This window comes from Heptranchias perlo, chromosome 20 (assembly GCF_035084215.1).
Source record: "Heptranchias perlo isolate sHepPer1 chromosome 20, sHepPer1.hap1, whole genome shotgun sequence".
In the NCBI taxonomy this organism is placed as follows: domain Eukaryota; kingdom Metazoa; phylum Chordata; class Chondrichthyes; order Hexanchiformes; family Hexanchidae; genus Heptranchias; species Heptranchias perlo.
The window spans coordinates 21,915,525-21,932,196 of record NC_090344.1 but is presented as its reverse complement, the minus strand read 5'-3'; the positions used below and the strand labels follow the sequence as shown (position 1 = coordinate 21,932,196).

General features: G+C 44.4%; 1 non-coding gene across 1 annotated transcript; it reads left to right on the top strand.

The window, feature by feature from the left end:
• The first annotated feature begins 11,469 nt into the window (after positions 1–11,469).
• Positions 11,470–11,551, top strand: trnas-cga (transfer RNA serine (anticodon CGA)). The gene has a single exon. It is a non-coding gene; the product is annotated as a tRNA-Ser (tRNA).
• The last annotated feature ends 5,121 nt before the right edge of the window (positions 11,552–16,672 follow it).

Here is a 16,672-nt window from a genome sequence, read left to right as displayed (position 1 = left end):
CACCTTGTTGTAGATTTTGGTCTTTCCCACCTGAGTGTTTAGCATCACCTGACTGGAGCTCAGAAAGGACAATCTGGGGGGAGGATCGTCCGGTGGGAACAGAACTTCAGCCTGGACACAGTCCTTCAGGGCCACACTGAGAGGGGCAAACGGCACTTTGGTCTTTCTCGTCTCTCTTCACTGACAGCAAAGTCACCGTACGGCGTCCAGTCTAAAAATGACTGTGGTAATTATTCTATGGAGATTTAACCTGTTTGAGTGACAGTCCTGAGTCTACCATTTAAGGCAGGCGTTAACTCATTTAAAATAAACCCGTTAAAAATAAATGGGTTAAAGTCTGCATTAAAATAGCAGAGGGAGGAGTTCACAGGAGCCTGTTAACTGCTGGTACAATTATACAACAGTCATTCGATCTCCAGATAAAGAAGGACCTGCAGTGTGTTTCCAGAATTCACGGTTTTATTGCTGTGTGCGTGTTAGACACCAGGATCACTAAAAATACACAACCCTGACCATCCACAGGGCGGGAGCGATCCCGACAGTTACTCTGGGATCACTCCCACTGCGGAACTCCACCACTGACCCTGCTGAAGGTTGCAGGCTCAGGGAGTGGGGCCTCCAGGAGTGGACTGTAAGAAAGCTGGGTTTCAGTATCCTGATAAATATATGCCGAGGAACCAGAGGAATCCTTACTAAGGAACCGTCTGGGGTTTTACCTGTCAGTGTAGGTCTCGGGGTGAATGATTCCCGACTCCCTGAACTGTCTTACATTTAACTCAGGTCGGAACAGGATGAACTCAGTTCACAGGAGAATTGGGACAAATATCACCCACAATCGAGGGAGACACATGCAGCTATTGGAGAAGCTCAGAGATCTTTGGAAAAGAAGATGGTGCACAATTGTGGGAATAATAGCAAACGTCTTTCCAGCAACGTCAAGAGTCAGAAGACCATTAAAGAGGTTTTCGGGCCACTGAAAGACAGTTCATGACAGATTCCCGGGCTATGGCAGAGCTGTTAAATGACTATTTCTCATCAGCCTGCACTCCTGTAGATGAGACTCAGATTCCAGCTGTGGGATGTGCTGTCGACAATTACATCATAAATATTAAAATAGAAAGGGATGTCATCTTGGATAAAATATGAAATCTGAAAATATATATTCCAGGTCTAGATGATATCCACCCACGGGTGTTTAAAGAGATGGGATGGGTGCTCTGTGAGCCCCATGCCTGTATCTTCAACAGCTCAATCGAGTCAGGGATTGTCCTCTGAGATTGGAAGGTAGCTCACGTAGTTCCCATTTTCACGAAAGGGGATAAGTCAGAGCCGGGGAATGACAGGCCCTTCAGTGTGACCTCGATCAGAGGGAAGATGCTTGAAGGGATCCTAAGAGATGCTGTTTATGATCATGGGGAAAGAGAAGGGACCATTAGAGATACTCAACACGGCTTCTGGAAAAGAAGTTTATGTCTTTCAAACTTGCTTGAGTTTTTTGAAGAAGTTGCTGGGTTAGTGGATGAGGGTAATCTGGTTCACATTGTCTCTCTCAGGGGTGTCAAACTCACTTTCTATGGTGAACCTGACCCGATATCCTGGCACTTGGCCTGGGCCACATTCAGCAAAAGGTATTGAACTAGAAATAGATTAAGATGAACTCTATTTGTACTTGCTTACATTTAGATTTTAGTTACTGCTGCTCCCGATACCTGGCACCTCTTAGCTTGAACCATTGCATCAACATTTGGAGTAAATGACTGGGCTGAGGCCTGCTTTGGATAAAAACATGAGAACTTGTCATGACAGAACTTTGGAAGTGAATTCCAGTCTCACAACTCCCTCTGTCAAGAAGTTTCTCTTGATCACCACTCCAAAACAGACAGCTGGGGTAAGGGTAGCTACTCAGACTGTTAATAGGTGGAAAGTGGTGTTTCACAATGATCGATGCTGGGACCACTGTTCACAATTTATATAAACGATTTGGACTCGGGAGTCGAATTTACAATTTAAAAATTTAGCAGATGACACCTGATTGGCGGGGTGGGTATAATTAATACTGATGAAGACTAAGACAAAATACAAGAAGACATTAATAAACTTGCAGAATGGGGATGTAATTGGCAAAGGAATTTTGAAAAGATGAGGGTGAAGTGGAACATTTTGGTAGCAAGAACAAGGAGGCCACATAATGCATGGATAATAAGTCTAAAAGGGGTAGAAGAGCAAAGAGTTCTAGGGGCCACAGAAACACAAATCACTAAAAGTAGTGACACATGTTGAAAAGGCCACAAAAAAGCAAACCAAGCACTGGGGTTCATTTCTGGAGCATAGTTGAAAAGCAGAGAAGTTATCTTCAACTTGTATCGAACCTTGATTAGACTGCACGTGGTGTATTGTGAAAAGTTTTGTTCTCCATATTAAAAAAAGGATATAGAGGCACTGGAGAAGGTGCAAAAAAAGGATTCAAATGGATGTCACCATCTTTGTTTTCCCTATACTTGGTGTCCCAGTGTAAGTCGTCCCTGGATTTGGTGTCTCAGTGTAAGTGGTCCCTTAATTTGGTGTCCCAGTGCAAGTGGTCCCTGGATTTGGTGTCTCAGTGTAAGTGGTCCCTTAATTTCGTGCCCCAGTGCAAGTGGCCCCTTAATTTGGTGCCCCAGTGTAATTGGTCCCCGGATTTGGTGTCCCAGTGTAATTGGTCCCCGGATTTGGTGTCCCAGTGTCAGTGGTCCCTTGATTTGGTGTCACAGTGTAAGTGGTCCCTGGATTTGGTGTCCCAGTTTAAGTGGCCCTAGATTTGGTGTCACAGTGTAAGTGGTCCCTTGTGTTTTGAGGCATCGCTCGTGGTATTTTTCTCCTCTTTCCACCTTTACAAAAATTGTTACCAGCTTATTAAAGCCATTAACCGGCTCTCGGGTAGGGCATAGAAAAAATGTGACCTCCTAAGTTTCCCTGAGAATGACAGGTCTGAATTCAAGTTTGAGAACATTTAGCAATTGAACCAGATTGGGCGGTGCGGGCCAGAGGTGCGAATTAGTAACGGAAAAGTGGCGGCACCACGGGGGAGGGCCCGAGCACTCGGGTTTCTGTACAATTTATTTAATTATTTTGTTTGTTGCCTCCATGGCGCCAACCTCGATGGGATGTCAATAATTAATTATCTGTTCAGCAATTCCGGCTTGCAATGGCGGGGTATTTCCCCAGAATCCCCCGCGGTTCAGAATGTGCCCTATCAATGACGACAGGAGGCCAGTGCGCAGGGGCAGGACTGGACTGCGATATGAGCATGCGCAGTGCGAGTGGTGGAAACAGTCGAGTCGGAGGCCGGGGAGGAATTGGATCTGTGAGTGGGCGTGGAAATTTCACAAACACCTGGAGGCGGCTTGAGGCCAGAAATAAGAGTAAAATGCCCCGTGTTGGCAATTCGGTTCGAGGCCCGTCCGGCGGCCGCCCCGATTACCAGTGTGATTGGCCGCCATCGTGCGAGAGGAAGTCATGGTGGAATTATGGCGCGTGCGCGGCCATCTTGGTACAGGTGACAATGAGTGGGCGGGGCTTCAGGGTCCCAGTGACCGGGAACAATGAGTGGGCGGGGCTTCAGGGTCCCAGTGACCGGGAACAAACAGTGGGCGGGGCTTCAGGGTCCCAGTGACCGGGAACAAAGTGTGGGCGGGGCTTCAGGGTCTCTGACCACGAACAATGAGTGGGCGGGGCTTCAGGGTCCCAGTGACCAGGAACAAAGAGTGGGCGGGGCTTCAGGGTCCCAGTGCCTCATTTATTTTATTCTCACTCTGCCCACAGCGGGTTTAGAACTGAACCCAATCAGAGGAGAGGGAGGGAGAAAACTGGGAGTGGAGGGAAGAAATATTGGAGATGGTGGGATGGGTTTGGATTTCAGCACAGGGAGGAGGGAGAGTGTGTGGGACGGGGATTTACAGCTTTGGAGGAACAAGAGAGGAAAGAATGTTCCACAGAGACTAGAATTGTCTGTTCTGAATTTCTATCCTGTATTTACAGTGATGACTTTTGTAAACTCCTTTTCCAGGGTACGAGAAGGCGAGAATTTGCAAACATCAGTGTGAGTGGAAAAGCGCCGAGACACACACCCGAGTGAGAGTGTTCCAGTGCACTGACTGTGGAAAGAGCTTTAACCAGTTACACAGCCTGAAAAAACATCACACCATTCACAGCGGGAGAAACCGTCCACGTGTTCTGTGTATGGACGAGGCTTCGACTGATCATCCAACCCGGAGAGACACAAAGACACCCGCACCACGGCGAAACCGTGGAAATGTGGGGACTGTGGGAAGGGATTCAATTATCTGTCTGAGCTTGAAACTCATCGACACAGTCACATCGGGGAGAGGCCGTTCACCTGCTCCACACATAACAGGAAAAGCACAGTTTCCGGTCTGGGGTCTGTTACCTGATCTCACCCAGAATGGTACTGAGCCCCACAGAGCAGAAAACGCCCAGGCTCAGTCCCAGGCCTGTGCGGAGTTAGCTGTTCTCAGGGTTGTTGGTTCGAGCCACACTTTGGGTGGTTTGTGCTTTAATTTTTAGGCTGATTTCACAAGCGATCCCCAGTTCGAAATTCCTATGGCAGAAAGTTGAAGGAGTATTTTGTATAAACTAGATTCAAGGGCAGTATCAAAAATGTCCTCCTTGATTCTGGACCTTCATCTCTCTCCAACCGCTCGCTGCTGCAGATTGAACTTTATTTCATTTCACCCGCAGCTCGGGGTCAGTGCGGATTTGAGGGGCTTTGGGCCGGTCTCTCCCTTCACAGCCCATCAGAGAGGCTTTGGGCCCGTCTCTCCCTTCACAGCCCATCAGAGAGGCTTTGGGCCCGTCTCTCCGTTCACAGCCCATCAGTGCCGAGAAAAAGACGGAGAATTTTACACACATAATGTGTTCTGTAACTTTTCATAAACACTTCAGTATTTTTCACTCCGCATCCAAAATGTTGAGTTCTCCCCTGGTGTGTCCGCTTTCTGTATTTATAAACACAAGTGTATTTCGTTCCGTGTCCAACACTGTGAGGTCTCCCCTGGTGTATTTGTATTTTGTGTTTATAAAGAGTGTACATTATTGACCGGGGGTTTGTGTGTAGTGGGTTTGAGGGTGAGCTCTGATTCCCACTCCCTGATGGATTGAATGGAGGAAAGAATGAATGAGAGAGAGGCGCGATGTGGGAGACGGGATGATGGAAGAATGTGTCCACGAACCTGGTTAAAAGTGGCCAAACACAAGATAATATTAAGATACCATCAGCAGAACATTAACATAACCTGAGCTCCGAGATCTGGTCGGTCCCATTCCCCCGAAGTAAGGAATGAGCGGGAGAGGCAATTCCACCCGGTTTATGTTTTTTTTTCCAAAGCAACGCCACACAGTCCAACTTGGGATGGAGCCGAAATAGCTCAGTTGAGAATGCGAAAATTTGAAAGTCCCTGGTTCAATTCCGAATTTCAGCAGAATTTGGTTGTTTTGCTCTCGTTCTTTGGGTCGAATCTCGCATTAATTTACCCTGAAATTTTAACCGGCGCTGGAGGCTTGGGGAAGGAGTCGAGAAGCATCAAGGAAGAGAAATATTGATAGCATCTTTACTTAGCTTTATTTCTTTCTGCATTTTTCTCTGTTTTTTGCCTCTCTCAGCGCCGGCGAACATTTGATTTGAAGCATTTGATTCCTAAACTGATGCCTTTTCCTCATCTCCGGGCGGCCAGACACGCTCTGTCTGTTTGATACTGCTTGTGACCATTAAAGGGCACAAGCCCCGAGTTAAACGTTTATCAGCAAACCGACAAAGCGATATTACAGCGGGAATATAACTCATTGCTTCATATTGTTAGATACTCAGTGACTCAGATTGCAATGTGTGTCAGTAAATATACCCGGATACTGAGTGACACAGATTGTAATGTTTTTCAGTAAACATACCCGGATACTGAGTGACACAGATTGCAATGTGTGTCAGTAAATATACCCGGATACTGAGTGACACAGATTGTAATGTTTTTCAGTAAACATACCTGGATACTGAATGACACGGATTGTAATGTGTGTCAGCAAACATACCCGGATACTGAGTGACACGGATTGTAATGTTTTTCAGCAAACCGACCCAGATGCTGAGTGACACAGGTTGTCATGTTTTTCAGTGAACATTCCTGGATACTGAGTGACACAGATTGTAATGTTTTTCAGCAAACCGACCCAGATGCTGAGTGACACAGGTTGTCATGTTTTTCAGTGAACATACCCGGATACTGAGTGACACAGATTGTAATGTTTTTCAGTAAACATACCCAGATACTGCGTGACACGGATTGTAATGTGTGTCAGTAAATATACCGGGATACTGAGTGACACAGGTTGTAATGTTTGTCAGTAAGCATACCTGGAAAAATGGTTCCGGAAATGGAAAGAAATAGAGAGATAGGAAAAGAGGCAGATAGAAAGAGATGGAGACACAGAAAGGTGAGTGAGAAAAGAAGGATAAATGAAGAATGAACAGAAAGATGCGTTTCTCCGCCCCAGGGGCAAAGATATATCAAACATTGTAATGAATGCTATTCTAAAAACTATTCCCTCTGACTTTTTGCGTGAATTTCCTTGTTTGCAAAGTCTGGATTTTCAAAGTTACTAAAATAACGTAATGCATTACTGATAACTCGTATGGGGAACGAACCCGTGACCTTGGTGTTATTAGCATCACGCTTTAACCAACTGAGCTAACCGGCCTTTTATTTTTCTTATGGCCATCAGTTTGGGGCAGGCGTTGGATTTTCTGTGTTTTACTTCTCACACTGCGTAATACGGTTATTGCACGAACATTGAACACACCACATCCCTTAAACATTGTTACTTGTTTCTGCATAAAACTGGCAAGGGTGTAAATCGAAATTAACAGATAAGGAGCACTTTAATGCGACAAATTTTAATTCTGGTAATAATTATGTTCTGAACAGTGAAGGGCCCACCCCGAAAACACTGTCCCGCTGTTGAACCAGTGGGCAGGGCCCTGAGGTACTGCGAAAATCGTGTGCTGAGGTTTCCGTCGTGTCGTGCTTATCATGTTCGCCTTTTACGTGAAAAAGCTCTAGTTTTGAGGAACTTGCTTCGGATAAACCTCCAGGCGTCAACTTGTGCTGAGAGAAGGGACAATTCTTGTTCCTTCCTGTTAACTTTAACAACGGCTGTACCAAATTCCAAGTGTCATCAACTATCAACATTTGAAACCAGACCCTTAAAATGCAGTCTGGAAAGTGGAAAATGGTGAAAGTGCATCAGGCACAAAGCACAAAAACATATTTAAAGTTTCACTATCCATGTTAGTATTTCCGTGAGTCAGCAGCATAAAGTTATCGGTTACAACAATTATTCACCTTTCACAGAATTTCATTAGTTTCATTAATTAATTTAATAACGTTCATTGGTCACTACAACCACAAGCTTGAGCTCGATGAAATATTAATGTTGTTAACCATGCAATGTGATGTTTTTCTCTGTTACAATCATTCAGCGCGTTCGGCTCTTAACCCAAAATTTGGTGGTTCGATGACCCCAAGGGACGATACAATATCCCGGATTTCAATGCGTGTTTTCACTGTAAGAAAATGCACCATAAATTAATTTGATGAAAAGTGACCAATATTGTTGACTTGAAATAGTTAGTGTGCAACTTGACATTGCACCACATCGGAATCCAAATTGAGATTCGGGGCCAGAAAAGCAGATGATGCACGGAGGCAGAGGACAAGGCTGAAGTATTAAATGAGTACTTTGCATCTGTCTTCACCAAGGAAGAAGAAGCTGCCAGAGTCAGTAAAAGAGGAGGTCGTGGAGATGCTGGATGGGATAAAAATTGATAAAGAAAAGGTACGAGAAAGGCTGGCTGTACTTAAAGTGTGTAAGTCACACGGTCCGGATGGGATGCATCCTTGGTTGCTGAGGGAAGTCAGGGTGAACATTTCAGAGTTGCTGGCCATAATCTCCAATCGTCCTGAGATATGGGGGTGGTGCCAGACGACTAGAAAATCTCAAATGTTACTCCCTTTTTAAAAACGTGTGCAAGGATAAACCCAGCAACTACAGGCCAGTCAGTTTAACCTCAGTGGTAGGGAAGCTTTTAGAAACGATAAATACGGGATAAAAATAACAGCCAGTTCTACAAGTGTAGATTAATAAAGGAAAGCCAGCACGAATGTGTTGAAGGCAAATCGTATTTAACTAACTTGATTGAGTTTTTCGATGAAGTAAAGTGCCACAAAATAGGCTTGTCAGCAAAATTGAAGTCCATGGAATAAAAGCATGGATACCAAATTGGATAAATGACAGGAAACAGAGAGTCGTGGTGAACGTATTTTTTTTCGGACTGGAGGAAGGTAGACAGTGTTGTTTTCCATGGGACTGGACTGGGACCACTGCTTTTTTTATGTATATTAATAACTTGGACTTGTGTGTACAGGAACAATTTCAAAAATTGCAGATAACACAAAACTAGTAAACAGTGAAGAGGATAATAATAGTCTTCAAGAGGACACAGATAATCTGGTGGAATGGGCGGACACATGGCAGATGAAATTTAACGCAGAGAATTGCAAAGTGATATATTTTGGCAGGAAGAATGAGGAGAGGCAATATAAACTAAATAATAAAATTCTAAATGAGGTGCGGGAATAGAGAGTCCTGGGGGCATATGTGACCATATCTTTGAAGGTGGCAGTATAGGCTGAGAACGTGGTCCTGGGCTTTATAAATAGAGGCATAGAGTACAAAATCAAAAAAGTTATGTTGAACATTTATAAAACACTCGTTCGGCTACAACCAGAGTATTGTGTCCAATTCTGGGCCCCGCATTTTTGGAAGGATGTGAAGGCCTCAGGGAGCATGCAGAAAAGATTTCCTCGAATGGTTCCAGGGATGAGGGACTTCAGTTATGTGGACAGACTGGAGAAGTTGGGATTGTTCTTCGAGCAGAGTCGGTTGAGAGGAGATTTGATAGAAGTGATCAAAATCATGAAGGGTTTAGAAAAAGTAAATAAAGAGAAGCTGTTCCCATTGGCTGAAGAGTTGAGAACCAGAGGACACAGATTTAAGGTGATTGGCAAAAAAAAACAAAGGCGAAATGAGTAAAACTTTTTTACGCAGCGAGTGGTTATGATCTGGAAGGTGCTGCCTGAAACGGTGGAAGCAGAATCAATCGTGGCTTTCAAAAAGGAATTGGATAACGACTTGAAGGGAAAAATTTGCAGGGCCACGTGGAAAGAGCGGGGGAATGAGGCTAACTGGATTCCTCTTACAAAGAGATGGCACGGTCTGGATGGGCCGAATTGACTTCCTTCTGTGCTGTAACCATTCTATGATTCGATGATTGGATGGACAGAGCGGTCTAAAAGGATAGGCGATGGGTTGTGGGTATCAGGGAAACTTTCGACTGGTTGCACGGCTGTGTCACTGACGGCTCGTTGGTCTCGGATTATGGTTTTCACTTTGGGCGTTTCACTAATTGATATGTGAGAGGTCCGGGGTTCAAATTCCTGGACGAGCCCTCCTGTGTCACTATTTTCAGTGGAAATTCATTCATTTATTTTTCACATCTTTTCAGCGTTGCAGAATACAGGATTGACTTAATTCCAGAGCATGTTTGACGTTTCGTGGCTCGAATGCAGAGGGTTTGTCGACGCAACACCACATAGGGAAAGGAAAATGTCTCAACGTGGTGTGCAGATTGAAGCTGAATGTGAATCTATCTCTTTTCAGGGGTGCAGAAAGAAAATGTTCCTTCATCGGCCGGGAATCAATCCCTGTCTCCTCGGGTGGCAGGTGTGAATTCTACCGGTGAAACAGCAACGTCCGGACGGTCGTGGCTGCATGTGTCCAGTTGGAAACCTGTCTGAAAGAACATATAGTCTCACAAATCTCCTGTGAGTATCCTGTGCATTCTGAATAACAGCTGTGCATCAAAGGCGCTCGCAGCTGCGGTAGTCGCGTGGTTCAGACGTTAGATCTGAAACCCAATGGGGTATTCCGGCAGAAGTTGGAATCGTGCTATCGGCGCTATTGTGTAAAGTTTTGTTCAATGCTCAAATAAATATGAACTGGAGATAACGGGTTGCAATTCCTTCCCTCAGAGAGATACTCCACCGCGGCAGATCATTTTAATTGGGAGCCCAGTGGTCACTTGCAAAATATCAAGATACGTGAAGGGAACTTCACAATGTTCCACAACTGTCCAAAACTGGGCACCGCACTTTATAAAGGATGTGAAGGCCTCAGAGAGGGTGCAGAAACATTTACTGGAATGGTTCCAGGGATGAGGTCATCAGTTACGTGGGTAGACTGGAGAAGCTGGAGTTGTTCCCTTCGAGCAGAGAAAGTTGAGTGGAGATTTGATAGAAGTGTTCAAAATCATGACGGGTTTAGATAAAGTAAATTTTAAAAAACTGCTCCCGTTGGCGGAAGGGTCGAGAACCAGAGGACGCAGATTTACGGTGGTTGACAAAAGAACCAAAGGCGAGAAAAGGAAAAACTTCTTAAACTAGCGAGTGGATATAATCTGGAATGCATCGCCTGAAAGGGTGGTGGAAGCAGATTTAATCCTTGTTTCGAAGAGGAATTGGATAAGTATTTGAAGGGAAAATATTTGCAGGGATACGGGGAAAGAACGGGGGAATGGGACGATCTGGATTGCACTTAAAGAGAGCTGGCACAGGCTCGATGGGCCGAATGGCCTCCTTCTGTGCAGTGACGATTCTATGATTCTATATCTCCCAATCTCCATCGTAAATGCTGCTAACTTGACGTTAGGTTTTTTCGATACTTTTATCTCTCTATCTCTCTCTCTCTGTCTCTCTGTGTTTCCCCCTGATGGACTTCTCAGGCAGCCTTGAACGGCCAAAGCTGATCGAACCTGCGACACCAGCAGAGAAGGGTAAAGATAGAAAGACTGAGACGGGAGGAAAACTAAAAATCCAACCCAGATGATGAACTCGCAGATAATATCGACACATTAATGTCTCTTCGTCCTCATAGTGAAAACATCAGTAATTTTATTCCAGTGTAAAAAGAAAGAAAGTCTTGTCTTTATAAAGCGCTTTTCAAGACCTCAAGACCTCCCAAAGCGCTATACAGCCAATGAGGTATTTTTGAAGTGTAGTCACTGTATTTCCTTGTGGTAGAGTGGATAATCTGCGGATGCCGAGGGAGACAACAATGTAACTTTCGAGAAATTAATTCTGAAAAGTCTCACTTGGCATGACAAGTCGCACATTCAAAACGAATGTGGTAAAGAGAGGCTAATATTGTTGATATGAAATAGTTAGTGAACAACTTCACATTGCTGTGCATCGGAATAGAAAAAGTGATTGGATGGATCGCAGGATGGCCGATCGGCGATGGGTTGCACCGAATTCTGCACTGGTTGCACCCTTTTGGTAGCAGTAGCTGCTCTGTTTTTGCATAGCTGCGATGGCCGAGTGGTTAAGGCGTTGGACACGAAATCTAATGGGCTTTTCCTTCGCAGGTTCGAATCCTGCTCGTAGCGCTATTTCTTATAGATTTGTTCAATGATCGAACAAATGAGGACTGGAGTTGACGGACCGTGTTCCCTCCCTCAGAGAGATGATCCAGCGTGGCAAATGCTTTTAATTCGGAGCCAATGGTCTCTTGCAGAGTTGCACGGCACGTGAAAGAATCTCGACCAAGCTCCATCTTAAATTCTGCTCGTTCGCAAAGCTTGATATTTATCCGATTTGTTTCTATACTTTAATCTCTCCCTGTCCCTGTCTCTTGACTCTCTGAATTTTCCCCTGATGGACTTCTCAGGTTTTCTTGAACGGCCAAGGATGATCGAACCTGCAACACCAGCAGAGAAGGGTAAAGATGGAAAGACTGAGACGGGGGGAGAAGCAAAGGTGCAACCCAGTTGATGTATTCGGAGCTATTGTCCACACATTTATGTCTCTTCGACCTCACAGTGAAAAAAATCAGCAATTTGAGTACAGTGCACTTATGGTAGAGTGTTTAAATGCGAGTATTGAGACACACAACAATCGAACCGTTGCCATGGTGATGATCGAATCTAAACACTAGACCACAAAGAAACGCTGAAAATTATTTGGTGCGAACAAGCAGCCCAACGCGGCCTTTCCTACTTGCCTCTTTGTAATTCAGGTCATTATCGTGCGAGACAAGCTGACCGCAAAAAAATGGCATTTTCTGTTCAAACGACTATCGCGACAGAAGGTGATGTTCAGGCAATGACAGCACCAAGTGCAACTAGGCATGTACATGAAATGGAAAGTGAGGTAAAATACTCCCACAAGCTGCTGATGGACATGTTTCCATTTCCAAAATTCACGAACCTGAATGCAGCTCCTGGGAAAACTGCAAGGCCACGCAGGTCCATCATGAATCATTTGAAGCAACTGGCAGTTTAAAGTGGCATCTCCTCCTGCTTCTGTCGGGGGTGAAGGAGAGACACCGTCGTTATAAAAGTACAGTTTGATTTTGTACAGAACTGTACAGAGAAGGAGCACATATACTGGGGCTGTGAGATATTCTATATTATTCATATTTAACCACAAGAATATCCGCAGTCAGAAGCTGAAAAGAAGGGAGAGATAAGAGGCCTGAAAATAAACACAGAGCTGAATGAATCACGGAAGAGTGAAAGAAAAGTAAATCTTACCAGTTCTGCTGTGTTCCGTGCGCAATCTTGGGCGCTCCCCGATGGACTGATGGTGAGAATTTAATGCTCCCACCAACGCATGAGTTCGATTCCAAGTCAGCGAATTAACTTTAGCAAAAGTTATTAAATTAATTACATGAAACTAATTAAACCCTGTTGGTAGATGAATTACTGTTTTATTCACCATTAATCAAATGATAACTTTCTATTTCATACTGAAGGAGATGTTGACGTGGTTACCGAGAGACAGTCAAAACTTTAATCAGATTTTTATGCTTTGCAGATGATCAAATTTCATCATTTTACAGACTGTATTTTGAGGGTATGATTAAAAGCTCAGTGCAGCTGTTGTTAAATTTAAAATGAATAGGCAATTGTCGCCGTTGATCACAGGAACGCCCAAACCGGTTCTACGATCAAGATGAAAGTAACGCAACGAGCAACATCTGATACAAAAATCCCCACCGTTTTGCTTTTCCAACATAAAAGGTGTGATATTTATTCTCTGAACATAGGAACAGTCTGGTCTCGCTCACTACAGAAATCTCCATGTCACAGCGAACCAGCTCTCCTGCAGCAAGTGCGGCCTCCCTTCTGGCCTTTCCTGGGCTTGTCTGCCAAGGAGAATTGTGATTTTCTTGCTTCCAAAACATACATTGAAACCCTGGAACTTTGAGGCGAAGAATCCTGAGGAAAAATCAAATAAGAGCTCGAACCATCAAACTTCCGTGCAAACCGACAGCACCAACTCGACAGGTGAAGAGGTCACCTGCTAAACCAATAATTAATTGGGCTAAACTTTGAGTTTGCAGCGACCAATATAACAACTGTCTACAGTCAGTCCAAAATGAATGGTTGAAGCTTGTAGGAATGAAAATCCAAACAGCCGGTCTTCACTCTTAAACCAGCAACTCTTAAGAAAAACATGCCGGAGAAATACTCGCTTTCAGTGCGGTGACACTGGGCCAGAGTAAAGCTCAGTTAATATGATTGGTGAGTGGCTGGAGGGTGGATTTCGAACTCCTGACCGATTGCACTGTGCATTTTCCAGATCTGCTTGGAGCACCAATCCCTTCAATTCATCACTTACAATTCGATTCTCGGTTTCATTTCGCTGACGCTTGGTGAAATTTTACAAATTGGAAGCGATCAGTGTCAAAGCTCACCACGTCACCGACATGCTCGCAGATACAAAGCGGCAACACTCTGCTTCAGCAAGATGAAAGCCGAGAGCGATTTCACGGTCAAATATAATGGCTAACAAAACTTATTCAAAGAAAGTGCAGGTCGTTGAGTTGCCTTTAAATTCCTGATTGTTCGCATTGAACTTCTTCCCATTGCGTTTGAGAGCCACGTGGGGCGATTTGGGGACTTCATTTCATTTTATGCAGAAGTTTCAAATGCAGTTCAAGGTCAAAAGTCCTGGGACCACTGTTGTTCACAATTTACCGGTGCTGGGACCACTGTTGTTCGCAATTTATCGGTGTTGGGACCACTGTTGTTTACAATTTGTCGGTGCTGCGACCATTGTTGTTCGCAATTTATCGGTGCTGGGACCACTGTTGTTCACAATTTACCGGTGCCGGGACCACTGTTGTTTACAATTTGTCGGTGCTGCGACCATTGTTGTTCGCAATTTATCGGTGCTGGGACCACTTTTGTTCACAATTTGTCGGTGCTGCGACCATTGTTGTTCACAATTTATCGGTGCTGGGACCACTTTTGTTCACAATTTGTCGGTGCTGCGACCATTGTTGTTCACAATTTATCGGTTCTGGGATCACTGTTGTTCACAATTTACCAGTGCTGGGACCATTGTTGTTCACAATTTATCGGTGCTGGGATTACTGTTGTTCACAATTTATCAGTGCTGGGTTTGAGAATGCATACGGGGCGCCCTTTTAATAAAAATGCATATGGGGTAAGCTTTTAGTGGTTTATAGTGAGATACCTCCATAGCGAAGTAGCTGTGTGGTGAACCAATGGTTAATATAAGTAGCCCATTTTGCTAGCTAGAATTAGAAACAATGAGCTTCTTCTTTGACCACCTGTTTACGTTATTAATTTTCTTTATGTATAAGCCTGCCTTGTGTTAATCAAGCAAAGAGATATGATAAAGTTGAATTCTAGTATAAGGAGTTGTCATGCAGCTGCATTAATGAATGGATCTCCCTTTGCAGGCAAGGTCAAAAAACATCCCAAGCCAGAGATAAGGTAGCCTCCCTTTTCCTTGGCATACGCATGAACAAGTATTACCTGTGAGTGGTCGGTCATTATGTCAGTTAGCATGGCTTGCCAAGACTCAGCTTATGATTGGTTTTAACCCCTTGCTACTCATGTCCCTCCCCACTCTGAAAATGTATAATTGTGTGGATCTGCCTATGTAATTTTGCCTGCTCTATGAGATTGACCAGTCTCTGTCAAGAGTTGAAATCAATTCTACAGATAAGGTCAGCTGCAGCTAATAAATTGTGTTAAACTTTCAAGTGTTATTCTCATCAGTTATTGCTGAACCAGACTAAGGGTAAAGAAATCCGGTATCGTCAGGTCCACTGTTGTTCACAGTTTATCGGTGCTGGGGCCACTGTTGTTCACAATTTATCGGTGCTGGGACCACTGTTGTTCTCAATTTGTCGGTGCTGGGTCCACTGTTGTTCACAATTTATCGGTGCTGGGTCCACTGTTGTTCACAATTTATCGGTGCTGGGACAACTGTTGTTCACAATTTATCGGTGCTGGGTCCACTGTTGTTCACAATTTATCGGTGCTGGGTCCACTGTTGTTCACAATTTATCGGTGCTGGGACCACTGTTGTTCACAGTTTATCGACGCTGGGGCCACTGTTGTTCACAATTTATCGGTGCTGGGACCACTGTTGTTCTCAATTTATCGGTGCTGCGACAACTGTTGTTCACAATTTATCGGTGATGGGACCACTGTTGTTCACAATTTATCGGTGCTGGGACCACTGTTGTTCACAATTTACATTAATGATTTAGTCATAGGAATCGGAAATACAATTTTAAAATTGACAGACAGCACATAATTGGGAGCTGTAGTTAATACATCAGTAAACTTGCAAAATGGGCGTGTAAATGGCAAATTAGTTTCAATATTTATTGTGTATTCCCTTGCCTTGTTTGCCCTCCCTAAATGCATTACCTCATTCTCCAGATTGAATTGCATTTGCCACTATTCTATCCACCTCTCCATTCCACTGATATCTTCCTGCAGTCCACAGCTTCCCTCCTCACCATCAACCACACGACCAATTTTTGCATCTTCTGCAAAATTGTTAATAATACCCCGTACATTTAAATCCAAATCAATGATCTGTGCTACGAAAAGCAGCGACCTTGTACGGATCCCTGCGGAACCCCACTCGAGACAGCCTTGCAGTCACAAAAACACCCGTCGACCATTGCTTCCTGCCACTCAGTCAATTTTGGATCAACTTGACAATTTCCCTTGGATCCAATGGGCTTTTACACTTTTGACCAATCTGCCATGTAGGACTTTGTCAAAAGCCTCGCGAAAATCTATGTAGACTACAAAAAACGCACTACCCTCATCCACCTTCCTTGATACCTCCAAAAAAATTCAATTCAAACGACCTTCCCTTAACAAATCCATGCTAACTGCCCTTCATTAATCCGTCCCTTTCTAAATGAAGATTAATACTTTCCCCCAGAATTGTGCTCAATACCGAGGTTAGGCTGACTGGCCTGCAATAATTCGATCTCTTCCTTTCTCCCTTTTTAAACAACGGTACAACTTCAGCAGTCCTCCAATCCTCCGGCATCACACCTGCAGCCAGGGAGGATTGGAAAATGATGGGCAGAGCCTCCGCTATTTCCTTCCTTGCTTCTGTTAACAGCCTGGGATGTATTTCATCCGGGCCTGGCGATTCAGGTGGAGTGATTTGGGGACTTCCTTTCCCTCTTTGCAAACGTTTGCACCGCAGGTCAAGATCAC